The following is a 17,012-nucleotide window of genomic DNA, read 5'->3' on the forward strand; positions in this document are numbered from 1 at the left end:
AACCTCGCCAGCTCTCACCTATCCTGAGAAAAGTAATGTTTTGCTTTCAAAGACTCTTATTCTGAAGTCAAATTAGCAAAATAAAAACTAAGTTTAAAGTCAGGAACTTAGTTTGACCTGTAGCCCACTAGCGGATCCTTCCAATCCAAGAACTGATTCAATACTGCAAGACCTTTCATTAGTATATATAAATAAAAAGATAAAAAAATCCACAAATTTTTAAACAATTTAGAGATTATGGACTGAAAAACCATTATAGAAGGGGGATGTCTACTTTATTACAGATGATATGAATAAAATTAGAATTTGTTTCCTATGTTGGGTATTCCATCCAAAACTTTCCAGTTTTGTGTTGTTGGCCTTCCTTCCAGGATGCATTGATGACTAAAGCAAATGGAATAATTGTTTCTGAAAAAGCAGAAACAAAAAACACCTCTGGATAATTATTTAATCTTGACACAAAAAGGGATTATTTCACAGAACCTCTTTCCATCATGAAATACCTGCTGTTCCTAATATGTAAGTCTTCCTAAAAGCCAAGAAAAAAAAAAAAAGATGGACATGGAAAAAAACTGGCAAAGGCCATAAGAGACAATTCACAAAATATAAAATAAACAGCCAATAAATATGATGTAGGAAAAAATGCTAACACCCATGGTGACTTAACACAATTGAAAAGAATCTAGTACTCATTAATATTGCAGATAGGATTAGATTCATAAACTTCCTGGAAGCCAATTTGTCAAAATTTAACTAAAACCTTTTTATTTTTTTATTTTTTATTTTTAAGATTTTATTTATTTATTTGAGAGAGAGTGAGCGACAGAGAGCATGAGTTGGGTGGAGGGGCAAAAGGAGAGGGAGAAGCAGGCTCCCTGCCCAGCAGGGAGCCCAATGCAGGACTCAATCCCAGGACTCTGGGATCATGACCTGAGCTGAAGGCAGACGCTTAACTGACTGAGCCACCGAGGCGCCCCTAACTAAAACCTTTTTAAAAAGACAAGTTCTTCCTTTGTCTTTTTAGCCCTCAGAAATAAACAAAATGTATGTGTAAATATGGTTATTGCAGCATTATTTAGAATGGCAAAAAAGTAGAAATGCCCAAGAACAGAAAAATGGCTAAACACAAAGTATGACACAGTCGTACAACAGAATATTGTTTTATTAAAAAATAATAATGAAAATATATTTATAGACATGGAAAGATGTCAACTGGTGAAAAAACACACTAGGTTGTTTCTAATCTTTTGCTCTTATAGATGTTTTGATGAACCCCTATAAGTCAAAAGTAAATTAAAATAAATGAGTCTAACTGTGTATTAAGTTTATGGCATTATACTCAGAAACTATTTCAAGTGAGGAAAAATTTTCAAACTATTTTCAGTAATTATATTATGGATGGTAGTACTGGTGTCATTATTCTAGTTGTGTATACATGGGTATAAATGAAAACAGTTAAATTGGTGTTTGTTGAAAAGTGGATTCTCATATTAGGAAAAAGAAAAAAAGGATGTAAAAAAACAATGGAATTAAATTAAAACCCTATGTTCCTGAATATAAGTGCAAAGTATTGGTATGAACACAAAATGTTTTTAATCTTAAATGAGAAAATACATTTTTTCCACTGAAAAGGCCTAGATATTAACTTAAAAAACTAGGTCTGTAAAACAGTATGTACAGAATTATACATTTTATGGAAAAAAAAAACCAACACTATAATATTCAAAGAAAAAAGTTGAAAGGAAGCCAAAACATGGGTTATGGAGTTTTTCTTTTTCTTTGTTTTCGTTAGAGTACTTGCATTTTCTCATTTTCTGCATTAAGCATTTGACATGTAGTTTTACTAAAAAAAATCGTATCTCCTATAAAAACATTTGGCTGTCTCTGTATATATAAGTATGTGTGAAACAAAATAATGTTGGGTGCCCCAAGCCAGCTCTGATAAATAAGGATGCAGCAAAGAATCAAAGGCAATAGAGAATCTCATTTTCTAAGTCCAGAGGAGGCCTTGCCTTGCTGAGACACACCAGTCAGCAAAAGCAGCACTGCCAAAAAGATGTTCAACTTTTAATAACTAACTAAACCCTACATTTGTTTTGTGTGGTTTTCTGTAGGTTTCATTTTATAACGAAAGGTTTAAAAATTAATCTTAAAGAATGAGAATGAGCCTGTTTCAATGAACGTAAAAGTAATAGAATAATTATGATATCACACTGAGAAGGTACTAAGAAAGCCCAGTGGAAAAGGAAGGGGAACACAGTTATCAGTAGTTACAGGGAGGAAAGGAGAGAGGGAAAACCATCCATATTTATGCCTCAACTTAACACTCACAATAAATCACTGCATATGATGTTTCATAAATTTAGTCACATGGGAAGATGGTCTGTAACATGGGGGTAGGGGAAAGAAGATTGCATATGTACAATATGACTTCATCTTTAATGCTGAAAAAGTCAAAGGATTATTATAATTTTCCATTATGTGAGATAATATGTACTTATGTTCTTTATACTCTTTTTTTTCTGTAGTAAGCTTTTATAATATGCAAAACTTCATGTTGGAAAAAGTGTACCTTTCTTGGCATCAGCAGAGAAGTTCAAACCACACAAACCTAGCCTGAGTGTGGGAACCCATCAACCTGGCACATCCCTTAACAACAATAAAAAACAGAGCTATTTGCCCCTCCTAACTTAATTCAAACTATTCTGGACGACTTTGGGTACCTGCCCTGCCCTCCCCATAAAGCATCATTATGTGAATAATAAATCGTTTCATACCTTCTTAGTATACAGTCTTGACATCTAAACAAATTTGGGGGGAGGGAAGTAGACCCTGTCCCTCCATGTGGCAACTGAAAGACATGCTCTCAATAACTCAACACATAAAAAAAATCAATATATGGAAGGCACGTCTTTGTCAAGAGTTTAGCTAAACTACTCTATGATATTGCTGCCTTGGCATCCATTTAGTGTGGCCAAAGGACGTGCAGGGGCCTTGAACAGAAACTAGCCCCTCCCATGAGTTCATGCCCTACGTAACAGCCCCAGCATCACAAGAAAATGTAAATTCCTGATATGATTTCTCCAACAGCCCTTGTGAGCAATAATCACCCTGTCTCCCAGGGCCTTCCCCTTGTGTACCCCTTAAATAAACCCACGTGGGGCTTATAAAAACCCTGCTCTTTTTGGTTTGAATTGACCAATCCAGGCTTAGTTCAGGAATCCCAAAGCACTCTAGTCATCAACCCTAATAAAGTCACATATCCCAGATTCTGTGACTCTCCTTATCTGCACTTTTATGGCCCCTCCAGGCATGCCAAATACTTCCTTCAGAACCTGTTAGTAATAAAAACTCCTCTATTTCAATTTCCTTTGTGGTCTTTTATTGAACTGGGGTTCACCATCCAACACTCCAGGGCTCTACTTCACAAATGTTAATTTAACAAAGTTGAACAGCCCTCCAAGTCTACTTGTCTTCCCTCAAACAGTTCCTTTACAGTATGGTAGTGGCTCAATGACCATGAAAGCCCAATGGATGGATATCTAAGTCTTAGCTTGTCAGAAAAAAACCTAAAACAGGTCAAGTCAGAGAAAATCTAAAGAACAAGCAAATATGGCCTCTAGAACATGGAAGAGGAGAATACCTTCTGCATAAACAGTATGCTAAAGGCAAGGAATCAAAAAGCATAATCTATTCTAAGTGTTAGCAAATTTGTTTTTAAAAGACAAAAAGTAAATACTTAGATTTTACAGGCCCACAGACAAAATCAGTATATTATATAGGTACTTATATAACCATTTAAAGTATAACCTTTATACTGTATGTATAAAAAACATCTTTCAAGCTGTAAAAAACAAGGTGGTTGGCCAGATATATATGTATAAAAAACATCTTTCAAGCTGTAAAAAACAAGGTGGTTGGCCAGATGTGGCTTATATGACACAGTCTGCTGACCTGCTCCATGCAAATAACTGCAAGTAGTTCGTTAATAATTGTTATGGACCGAGTATCTGTATTTTCCCAAAGTTCTTATACTGAAGCCCTAGCCCACAATATGAGTGTATGTGGAGGTAGGGTCTTCAGGAGGTAATTAGTTTTAGACAGGGTCATGATGGTGGGAACCCCATGATGGGATTAGTGTCCTTATAAGAAGAGAAAGAAACCAGAGCACACACTCTCTCTCCCCCAACCATGTGAGTATATCGTAAGAAGGTGGCTGTCTGCAAGCCAAGAAGAGGGTCTTCACCAGGAAATGAATTTGCCAACACCTTGATCTTGGACTTCCAGCCTCCAAAACTGTGAAATAAATGTCTGTTGTTTAAACCACTCTCAGTCTACAGTATTTTGTTATAGTAGCCCTAGATGACTAAGACAACACTCAAACAGGGAAGTAGATCTACATCATGAACAACTATTTAGGCCACATTAAGGAGTTTGGACTTTACGTCAATGAAAGGGGTATGACTGATGAGTTTTCACAAGTGGTAAATTGAGATTTACATTAAAGAAATACTATTCTGGCTGCTGTGTACAAAATGAATTTAAGTAGGAAAGAAAAAGCAGTTTTGTGGCTATTGCAGAATGCATGTGACATATGATGGTGGTCTGACATTAATCAGTGTCAGTGAGAATGAAGAATAAGCAGTTATGAAACATACTGAGGAGTTAGGATCTATAGAACCAAAGCTCACTGAGAGGTAAGGAAGGAGCCACGAATAGCTCCTTGGTTCCTGGCTTAAGGAACAAATGGATAATTCCTATTTAGAATTAAAGTATAAAAAAAGGAAAACCAAATCTAGTAAGAGATAAAAGAATTAATATATAATTTTAGAACCTGGTAATTTTGACATGCTTGCTGCATCTTTGAGAAGACATGTTCAGCAGATGACAATATATGAGTGTGGAGTTCGGCAAAGAGATCTGAGGTGTGGGAGTTAGCACCACACTGATGACATATAAAGCTGAGTAAGGAGTTTCACAAGAGAGACAGTACAGAGTTGAAGACTGGATTCTAACATCTGTCTTAGACAATTTCCCCCTATTCATCTTTATAGGAGGTCTATGTTTCTCTGAGTTATATCAGAGATATTGTTGAGACTTTTCAGTAAGGAACCAGGCAAAGAGAGAAAGAAAAAAAAATTGATCTACTGTAATTTTTCTTCACCAGCTTAGAAATCTGTCGTCTGCACAGGTTAGGAGCTGTATCATTATAGAAAGAAAGAAAACCATGTAGCATGGAGATTGGTTAACGTGGGAAAGAGTTTCTGTTCCCATGTTTGTTATACCAGGCTCCTCTCACTGGCAAGCTTGCACTTATTGAGAGCCAATATCCACTTATACCTGTTTTAGTTGGGAGACCATCTAATAAGACCATTAGCTGGGAGTATGACAAAGAAAACCTAAATCTGTATATTCTGGCTCCCAGAGGCTTCCCACAAGCCTCACTGGAATTAAAACTCTGAATACATATTAGCAGAATCATCACAGAATTTCCTTGACCTCTGAGAAGAGAATACTTTTCCATTCAAATAGAGCAAGCTGGGGCGCCTGGGCTCAGTTGTTAAGCATGTGCCTTCGGCTCAGGTCAAGATCCTAGGGTCCTGGATCAAGCCAGGCATCGGGCTCTCTGCTCAGCGGGAAGCCTGCTTCTCCTTCTCCCACTCCCCCTGCTTGTGTTCCCTCTCTCTCGTTGTGTCTCTCTCTGTCAAATAAATAAATAAAATCTTTAAAAAAAAAAAACAAAACAAATAGAGCAAGCTATGAGATGGTGGGGGCCAGTTCTTCCTCCCATGAATCCCTCCTTCACTAATAAATTGGAGAAAGCCTCCAAGTTTGTTTGTTTTTTTTATATTTTATTTATTTGACAGAGAGACACAGCAAGAGAAGGAGCACAAGCAAGGGGAGTGGGAGAGGGAGAAGTAGGCTCCCCGCTGAGCAGAGAGCCCGATGCGGGGCTCGATCCCAGGAGCCTGGGATCATGACCTGAGCTGAAGGCAGAGGCTTAACAACTGAGCCACCCAGGTGCCCCAAAAGCCTCCAAGTTTTTGACAAATGAATAGCACTATCACTATCTGCTGTAATTATCATGCAGTAAAATTAATTTTTTCTTATGGTATACAGTTTATGAATTTTAAAATACATATTAATTTGTGTAAACACCAATGCAGTTAGGACACAGAATAGTCTCTTCACCTGAAAAATCTCCCTTGTACTATCCAGTTATAGTTACACCCGCTGCCCACCCATATCCCCAACAAACAATGATCTGTTCTCCATCACTACAGTTTTATCTTTCAAGAATGTCATATAAATGGAATCATACAGTTTGTAACCCTTTCAGACTGGCTTCTTACACTCAACAGAATGCCTTTAAGATTCACCTAAGTCGGGGCACCTGGGTGGCTCAGTTGGTTGCAGCATCTGCCTTCAGCTCAGGTCATGATCCCAGAGTCCTGGGATCGAGTTCCGCCCACATCAGGCTCCTTGCTCAGTGGGTAGCCTGCTTCTCCCTCTGCCTCCCGCTCCCCCTGGTTGTGCTTTCTTTCCCTCTCTCTCTCTCTCTCTGACAAATAAATAAATAAAATCTTAAAAAAAAAAAAAGATTCACCTAAGTCACTGAATAGATCAATAATTCATTACTTTTTATTGCTGAGTGGCATTCCATTGCATGGATGTACCAGTTTGTGTATCCATGTATTCACTGAAGGACATTTTGGTTTTTCCAGTTTTTAGCTGTTATAAATAAAACTATTATGAACATTCATGTACAGGTTTTTATGTGATTATAAACTTTCATTTCCAGAAGTGGTGGGATTGCTGGGTGACATAGTAAGTATATGTTTAACTTCTTAAGAGACTTCTAAACCACTTCTCAGAGTTGCTCTAAGGGTCTGCATTCCAGTTATCAGTGACACTGGCCTTTCCCGTATGCCCCTCTACAGCTTGGCTGCAAATCTGAGGACAGCAGATCTTGTTCCCAGTTTAGGACCTTGGTCCCTGTTTCCAAAGAGCTCAGTGGAGACCTTATTCCAAAAAATTGTGTTTCTCTGTTCCAACCTGTCTGGGGTTACCTGAATGACTGACACAAAGTGCATGTCTTTGTTTTGCCTAACTTGGAATTCACACACGGTAGAAAAGTAATGGGCATTGCTCAAAACCACTGTGAGGCAAACAATCCACAATCACCCTGGAGCAAAATACTATAGTTGACACATATAATTGAATACTGAAAGACTGAGAAAAAGGCTAGGGAGAGTGTTCCCTTGGGAAATTAGATAATTCAGAGGTGCCATGTATAGTGGGGAATTTATCACTTATTTTTTTTTGAGAGAGAGGGAGCGTGCGTGCGCACATGGCAGGGGAGGGGCAGAAGGATTCTCATCTTAAGCAGGCTCCACACCCAGCAACGGGGCTTGATCTCACAACCCCGATATCATGACCTGAGCTCAAATCAAGAGTCAGATACTCAACCGACTGGGCAACCCAGACACCCCTACAGTGAGGAATTTAGAAAGCCACAAAAAAGCCCAGGGCAGGATGCATTCCCAGTAAAGACCTAAGGGGACCCGAAGCCTTCAACTCTAGCTAATCTCTAGGCTCAGAAAAAGTAGTAAGTGAAGGTTAAGGCAGGGTTGTAAATCATCAGGCTAAGCACTGAAGGAGTACACGAACAAAGAGCCAAAGTGCAAAGATGAAAGATAACAAGGTTTTTTTTAATTTTGACTGAGAATTTTTTATTCTCCTGCTTTGAATTCTTTGTTCTTTCTCTGTCACCCTCCCTTCATCTTTCCCTCCTTCCCTTCTCTCTTACTCTCACTCTTTCTCTCCTCCTTTTGTCTCTTTTGTTTGTTTTTGGCATTCAAGGAAATCCCTGCATAAAACACTAAAGAAACACATGCTAAAGTAACACAAACTTCTTAGACCAAACATGACAAGCAAGAAGACTTTACAAAAATAGTTTTAAAAAACTACCTAAAAAGCAAACACCTACAGCCTACAGCAAGTAACAAAACAAACCCTAAGGAGAGTAAAGAATATGATTTCCAGTTTTACCACATTAAAATATTCAAAATGTCCAGTTTTCAACAAAAACTTCAGGTCATGCAAAGAAAGTATCACCCATTCACATAAAAAAATAAAATAAATAACAGAAATGATCCCTGAAGGAGCTCAAGCACTGAATTTTGTCTATTGACAAAGACTTTAAAACAACTGTCTTTGATATGTTCAAAGAACTCAAGAAAACCATAGGCAACGAATATCTAACCAAGTACAGAACATGGGTAAAGAAGAAATATAAAAACAAACGAACAGAAATTCTGAAGTTAAAGTATAACAAATGAAAAATTTGCTGAAACTCCTGGGTATATATCCACAATAACTGAAAGCAGGATCTCAAAGAGCTATGTACACACCCACATTCACTGCAGTATTATTCACAATAGTCAAGAGGTGGAAACAATCCAAATGTCCATCAAAAGATGAATGGGTAAATGTGGTATATACACTTAATGGAATATTATTCTCCTTTAAAAAAGAAGGAAAGCTTATTAAATGCAGTAACATGGATGAACCTTGAGGACACTATGCTAAGTGAAATAGGCCAGTCACAAAATGACAATACTGCATGATTCCACATATATGAAATATCTAGAATAGTCAAACTCATAGACACAGAAAGTAAAATGGTGGTTACCAGGGACTGGTGGGGAGAGGGAAAAGAAGAGCTTGTTGTTCAATGGATATAGAGTTTCAATTATGCAAGATAAAAAAAGTTCCAAAGATGTGTTGTACAGCAACATGAATATCGTTAATTCTACTGAACTATACTTTAAAATAGCTGCAATTGTAAATTTTATGTAATTTTTTTACTGATATTAAAAATTAAGAAAGAACAATTAACTGTTAACTCTTAAGAATTAAGAGATTATACAGTTGTAAACCTGTATTTTTGCATACCTACTTGATGCCAGGTATTGTGTAAACATTTCAAATAAATTACCTTGATTTGGTCCTCATGAAAAAAAAAATCATGAGAATTTCAATAGCAGATCTGAACAGGGAGAAGAAAGAATCAACAAATATGAAGATTTGTCCATTGTAATTATTCAGGCTATGTAGAAGAAAGAAAAACAATAAAAATAAAAAGCTTGATCAGAACCACGATGAGCTACCACTTCACACCAGTCAGAATGGCTAAAATTAACAAGTCAGGAAACAACAGATGTTGGCAAGGATGCAGAGAAAGGGGAACTTTCTTACACTGCATACACAGTGGGAATGCAAACTGGTGCAGCCACTCTGGAAAACAGTATGGAGGTTCCTCAAAAAGTTAAAAACAGAACTACCCTATGACCCAGCAATTGCACTACTAGGTATTTATCCAAAGGATACAAACATAGTGAATCAAAGGGGCACATACACCCCAATGTTTATAGCAACGATGTCCACAATAGCCAAAATATGGAAAGAGCCCAGATGTTCATCAACAGATGAATGGATAAAGAAGATGTGGGGTGTGTGTGTGTGTGTGTGTGTGTGTGTATGATAAAATGAAATATTACTCAGCCATCAAAAAGAATGAAATCTTGCCATTTGCAACGATGGGAATTGAACTAGACGTTATTATGCTAAGCAAAATAAGTCAGAGAAAGACAAATGCTGTATGATTTCACTTATATGCAGAACTTAAGAAACAAAACAGATGAACATAGGGAAAGGGAAGGAAAAATAAAATAAGATGAAAACAGAGAGGGAGGCAAACCATAAGAGACTCTTAACTATAGGAAACAAACTGAGGGCTGCTGGAGGGGAGGTAGGTAAGGAGGATGCAGTAACTGGATGATGGGCATTAAGGAGGGCAGTTGATGTAATGAGCGCTGGGTGTTATATGCAACTGATGAATCACTAAATTCCACCCCTGAAACTAATAATACCCTATATGTTAACTAAATTGAATTTAAATTAAAAATTTTTTAAAAAGCCTGATAGATTTCTGTCAAGGCATCCAACATATGCATGATAAGAACTTCAGAAGGAGAATGAAAAACAGGCAGAAAGAATATTTGAAAAAATAATGGCCAAAAACTTCTCAAATTTGAAAAAAGGGATACACACATTGAAGAAACAAACTGAATTACAAAAAGGATAAATGCAGACAGCACACCAAGACACATTATATTCAAATTGTCAAAAGCTAAAGATAAAGCACCAAGAGAAAAGCAATGCACTGTATGCAAGGGATCCATAGTAAGATTAAGAGCCAAGTTCTCATCACAAAGCATGGAGGCCAGAAGCCTATGGGATGGCATGTTTAAAGTGCTTAAAGAACACTCAACCAAGAAATCTCTATCCAGGAAAACTATCCTTCAAAAATAAAGGAGAAATTAAGAGATTACAAAATAAAAACAAAGACCAAAAAACTGAGTTTGTAACTAGTAGGCTTGCCTTACAAAAAATGCTAAGGGGAGTCATTCAGGCAGATACATAAAACAAGAATTATATGTTAATTGTACACAATGTATTAAGATATAATTTGTGACAATAACATGAAGAAAAGGGGAACAAAATTATATAGGAATAGAGTTTTTGTATACTACTGAAGCTAAGTTTGTATCAATTCAAACTAGGTTGTCATAAATTTAGGATTTTCATTGTAATTCCTAGGTAACCAAAGAAATATTTTAGATACACATATTTGAAAAATTAGAAGAGAATCAAAATGGTATATTCCAAAAAATCAATTAAACTCAATAAAGTAGCAACTGAAGAAATAAGAAACAAAAGTATAAGACATGCAAAAAAACCCCACAAAAAACAGCAAAATTAGATACAGATAAGGAATTCCTTATCTGTGACTACTGTAAATGGATTAAATACCCCAAATGGCAGAGTGGTTTAAAAAAAAAAAATCCATATGTAAATATATAGTCACCTTAGAATCACACTGTATCTAAAGGCACATAAAGGTTAAAGGTAAATATGCAAATAGGAACCAGAAGACAGCTAGGTGGCCACACTAATATCAGACAAAATACTTTAAGGATATTATATATTGATAATAGGTGAATTAATCAAGAAGATATAACAATTACAGACATGTATATACCAATCAACAGAGCAAAATATATGAAGCAAAGACTGACAAATTTGAAGGGAGAAATAGAGAGTTCTACAATAATACCTGGAAATGTCAATACTACACTTGCAATAATGAATAGAATATCTGGATAGAAGACTGTTATGGAAATAGAGAACTTGAACAATACTATAAACCAACTTGACCTGAAAGATAAATATACATATAGGTACAGATACAGATATGTAATATTTAAATATATATAACACATAATACAGATTTATATTTATATACTTATAAACATATAATATTTATATTACATGTTACAAGTTATATATAAAATAAAAATTCAATTATATAAACACACATATATATGTATACACACAAAATAAAAAAATTTACCCAACAAAAGCAGAATACATATTCTTCTTATGTGCATGGGGCATATTCTCCAAGATATAACATGTTATTCACAAAATAATCTTCAACAACTTTTTAAAAACTGAAATCACAAGAAAATCTTCTTGGTCCAAATGTAATGAAATTACAAATCGTAACAGAAAAAACCTGAAAAACTCACAAAAAAATGGAAATTGAACAATGCATTTTTTAAAGAACTTTGCAACAGGTTTTTATTAAAAATACGGAATGCTTCACAAATTTGTGTATCATCCTTGCCTAGGGGCCATGCTAATCTTCCCCAAATTGTTGTATATGTGCTGCTGAAGTGAGCACTGAACAACATATTCTAAATCAATTGATCAAAGAAAAATCACAGAAGAAATCAGATAATACTTAGAGAAAAATTAGTGCAAAAATACAACATACCAAAACTTATGGAATGGAGCAAAAACAGTGCTCAGAGTGAATTTTTTTGCAGCAAATGCCTACCTTAAAAAGAGAAGAAAAATCTAAAATTCAATAATTTAACTACAGCTTATGGAGCTATAAAAATAATAGAAAACTAAACCCCAAAGTTAGCAGAGGAAAAAACATAAAGATCAGTGCAGAAAAAAATAAAATAGAAAACAGAGAAAACTCAATGAAACCAAAAGTTGGTTATTTGAAAAGCACAAATATGACAAACCATTAGCTATACTGACAAAGAAAAAAAGAAAGACAAAACTATAAAAAATAACTAAAATCAGAAGCAAAAATGGGGACATTACTACCAACCTTACTAAAATAAAAAGGATTTTAAGAGAGTATTATGAACACTATGAACAACAGTACAAAAATTAGACAATTAAAATAACTGGACAAATTTGTAGATGCATAGAAATTACCAAAATGACTCCAGAAAAAAATAGAAAATCTGAACAAACTTAAAACAAGAGACACAATCAGTAATCACAAACCTCCCAATAAAAAAAAAAACAACTATCAAATCAGATGGCTTAACTAGTGAATTCTACCAAAAATTTAAAGAATTAACACCATTCCTTTTCAAACTCTTCAAAAAAATATAACACTTCCTAACTCATTCTATGAGTCCAGAATTACCCTGATACAATTGCCAGACAAAAACACTACAGGAAAAGAAAACTACAACAGATGAATGGATAAAGAAGATGTGGTCCACATATACAATGGAATATTACTCAGCCATCAGAAAGGATGAATACCCAACATTTGCATCAACATGGGTGGAACTGTAGGAGATTATGCTAAGTGAAATAAGTCAAACAGAGAAAGACAATTATCATATGGTTTCACTTATTTGTGGAACATAAGGAATAGCATGGAGGACATTAAGAGAAGGAAGGGGAAAATGAAGGGGGGGAAATCAGAGGACGAGATGAACCATGAGAGACTATGGACTCTAAGAATCAAACTGAGGGTTTTAGAGGGGGGTGGGGTGGGGGGATGGGTGAGCCCAGTGATGGGTATTAAGGAGGGCACATATTGCATGGAGCACTCACTGGGTGTTATACGCAAACAATGAATTATGGAACACTACATCAAAAACTAATGATGTACTGTATAGTGACTAACATAACATAATAAAAAAAATTATAAAAAAAAAGAAAGAAAACTAGAAACCAATATCCTTGTGATATGGATATAAAAACATAAATATATACTAATAAATTCAACCAATCAGCATATCAAAAAGATTATATGCCTGGGATTTACCCCAGGAATACAAAGATAGTTCCACATATGAAAATCAATCGATGTAATACACCACGTTTATAGAAGGAAAGAAAATAACCACATCACCTCAATGCAGAAATAACATTAGACAAAATGATCATCCTTTCATAACAAAAATATTCAGAAAAGTAGAAATATAATGGAACATTCTCAACATGATAAAGGACCATTTATAAAAAACCCACACCTAACACACGCGATAGAGAAGGACTAAAAGTTTATTTCCCTAAAATCAGAAGCAAAACAAGGATGTATGCTTTCACCATTGCTATTCAACAGTGTACTGGAGGTTCTAGCCAGAAAAATCACACAAGAAAATTAAATAAAAAGGCATTTGAATTGGAAAAGAAGAAGTAAAGCTATCTTGTTTCACAGATGACATGATTTTCCTTTTTCAATACTGTTTTGATATTTGGGGCACCATGGAATTTTATTTATATATATATATATATATATATGATGATATAAAGAATTCACAAAAGAACTACTAGAGCTAATAAGAAACTCAACAAAGTTGAAGGGTACAATATCAACACTGAAAAATCAGTTATTTTTTTCTATACACCAAAAGGAACAATCAAAAAAAAAAATTAAGAAAACAATTCCATTAACAATGGCATCCAAAAAAACAAAACAAAACAAAAGCCTAGAATAAATTTAACCAAGGAGGTAAAAGACTTACATGCTGAAAAGTACAAAATATTGCTGAAAGAAACTAAAAAAGACCTAGATAAATGAAAAGACATTTTGTGTTCATAAACTGTAAGAATTAATGTTGTTAAAATGGCTACTAATCAAAGTAATCTATATTTTCAATGAAATCTTTCAAAATCTGAATGGCCTTTGTTATAGAAATGAAAAAACTGATTCTAAAATTCAAATGAAAGTGTGAGGCACCTCAAATGTCAAAACAGTATTAAAAAAGTACAAATTTGGAAAATTCATACTTCTTGGTTTCAAAACTTATCTTTGTAATGAAGTAATCAAAAACATGTGATTACAGGTTACTACAGTATTCAAAATAGTGTGCTACTGACACCATGACAGACATACAGATCAACAGAACAGAACTGAGAGAACAGAAATAAATGTATTCATCTATGGCCAACTGATTTTTGACAAGGGTGCCAATATCACTCAATATGGAAAGAGTCATCTCAACAAATGGTGCTGAGAGGTAAATATCCACATGCATAAGATGGAAGTTGGACCATTACTTCACACCATAATAACCTGCACAAAAACTAACTAAATGGATCAACAACCTAAATATAATAACTAAAACCATAAATGTTTAGAAGAAAACATAGAGGTAAATCTTTGTAACTTTGGATTTTGTAGTGAATTCTTAAGATATGACATCAAGAGCAAAAGCAGTAAGAGAAAATATAAATTGGACTTCATCAAAATTAAAATTGGACTTCATCAAAACTGTGCATCTTAGGATATTATCAATTAAGTAGAAAGACAACCTACAGAATGGAAGAAAATATTTGCAAATCATGTATCTGATAAGTGTCTAGTATCCAGAATATATAAAAACACAAGCAACCAATTTTTTAAAAAATGGGCAAAGAACTTAAATAGACATTTCTCTGAAAAAAGATATATAAATAGTCGGCAAGCACATGAAAAGACGTTTAACGTCACTATTCATTTGGGAAATGTAAATCAAAACCACAATAAAATACCACTTAACATCTAGTAGGATGGCTTTAATTAAAAAAAAATTTTTTAAGGTAAAAAAAATTAAAGGAAAAAAGTAGAAAACAACTACTGTCAAGGATATAGAAAAATTGGAAGCCCTACACATTGCTGGTGGTTTATAAAATGATTCAGCTGCTTTAAAAAGTTTGGTAGTTCCTCAAAAACTTAGGCAGAATTACTACAAAGTAAATGCCCCTCAAAAATGTAAAGCAGGTACTCAAAACAAAAACATGTACATGCATGTTCATATCAGCATACATGCATGTTCATATCAGCACTATTCACAATAGCCAAAAGATAGAAACAACCCATAGTCCATCAATAGATGAATGGAATGTACATATGATGGATATTATTCAGTTTTAAAAAGGAACGGACTACCAATACATGCTATAATGTGGATGATCCTAAAAAGACATCATGGCAAGTAAAGGAAGCCAGACAGAAAAGGTTACATATTGTATGCATGATTTATATGAAATATCCAAAATCCGTAAATCCATACATGCAGAAAGCAGAGTGGAAGTTTCCAGAGGCTGGGGAGGGGCAGGTGGGAAGTAACTACTTAATACCTGGATACAAGGTTTACTTTGGTGTGATGAAAACATTTTGGAACTAGACAGAGTGGCGGTTGTACAATATTGCAAGTGTACTGTCACTGAGATGTTTGTTTTAATATGGTCAATTTTATGTTATGTGAATTTCACCTAAAGGGAAAAAAAGCTTTTGGAAATTAAAAATTATTGCTCAAACATCTTACAAAATTACTTGTGCATTTAACCTTTGATTCAACATCACAATTCAAAGTATCTATCCCCAAAATACAGAAAGATAAGGTTATTTATCAAGGATTTACTTGTAATAGCAAAAGCATATTACATATGCATAGAAGTTGAGGGGAAGTAAATATATACATATCGGCTTACTTTTTCTAAAATCACTGGAGTAACAAAAAAAAGTTAAAAATTTTAAACAAAAATAGATACATTCATATCTCTTCCACTACTTAGCCTCCATAATATTATATTCTTACGTAATACAGGTATTATTTGGATATTTGGGTTGTTTCCAATCTTCTTACTAATACAAACAATGCTTGAATGAATCCCTAAAAATCTAAAGTAAAATGATATACACAAACCCAACTATATATCAAGTTCATGGAATAACGATTCAGGGAGAAACTATTTCAAGTAGGAAAAAAAGAAAAAAAAATCCTCAAACTGTTTTCAGTAATTATATTGTCAGTGGTAGAATTATTATTCTGAAACCTTCATAGAACAAGATAATCCCATCAACTGTTGCATCCCCAACGGTAACCTCTATCATTAAGACTTCACCAAGCAGTTCTGCTTTTACAATACTAGGTAAGGCATATTATTTTGCATAAAACATTCAGGTAAAGAAAACCAATCATTTCACATAAAACCTGTTCAAACATTCCAGTTTTCATCTGAACTTTTATCTTAATCCCATCAATCCATACATTACTATATTCTCTCAGTCTAAAAGTAGCCACAGTTAGGACATCATCAACAGGTTGGGTTTTTTTTTTTTTTAATTATTTATTTATTTATTTATTTATTTATTTATTTATTTATTTGACAGAGAGGGAGACACAGCGAGAGAGGGAACACAAGCAGGGGGAGTGGGAGAGGGAGAAGCAGGCTTCCCACTGAGCAGGGAGCCTGATGCAGGGCTCAATAATGACCTGAGCTGAAGGCAGACGCTTAATGACTGAGCCACCCAGGCGCCCCATCAACAGGTTTTGATACCAAAGCACATGGGGTTCCTATGTTAAAGAGTCCCAGAAAGGTCTCGTTTACACACAGTCACCATTTTACCCATTTGTATACATAAGGCCTTAGGTCCCCAGAGGGGAAGAGTTAAGAGCCAAGGGACCCAGACCCTTCTTCAATCTTCATTTTGACTAACCTACCAGACCACTGTCCCAGGTAATTCCAGGTCAGGTTCCTCATTTGCATCTTTGCCTTTCACCTTTTAAATTCTCCCAAACTAAGATAAATAGGGGGTACTTATTTAGGGCCCTTTAAGGGTATGGGACCAGCAC

At 35.0% G+C, this 17,012-nt stretch overlaps 1 protein-coding gene and 1 non-coding gene across 11 annotated transcripts in view; both read right to left on the reverse strand.

Moving 5' to 3' along the window:
- CCSER2 (coiled-coil serine rich protein 2) overlaps positions 1-17,012 on the reverse strand; it is a 191,255-nt gene that overhangs the window by 106,167 nt on the left and 68,076 nt on the right. The window lies entirely within an intron of this gene.
- LOC118543192 (U6 spliceosomal RNA) lies at positions 11,715-11,812 on the reverse strand. The gene has a single exon (XR_004920962.1). It is a non-coding gene; the product is annotated as a U6 spliceosomal RNA (small nuclear RNA).

This window comes from Halichoerus grypus, chromosome 7 (genome assembly GCF_964656455.1).
Source record: "Halichoerus grypus chromosome 7, mHalGry1.hap1.1, whole genome shotgun sequence".
NCBI lineage: Eukaryota > Metazoa > Chordata > Mammalia > Carnivora > Phocidae > Halichoerus > Halichoerus grypus.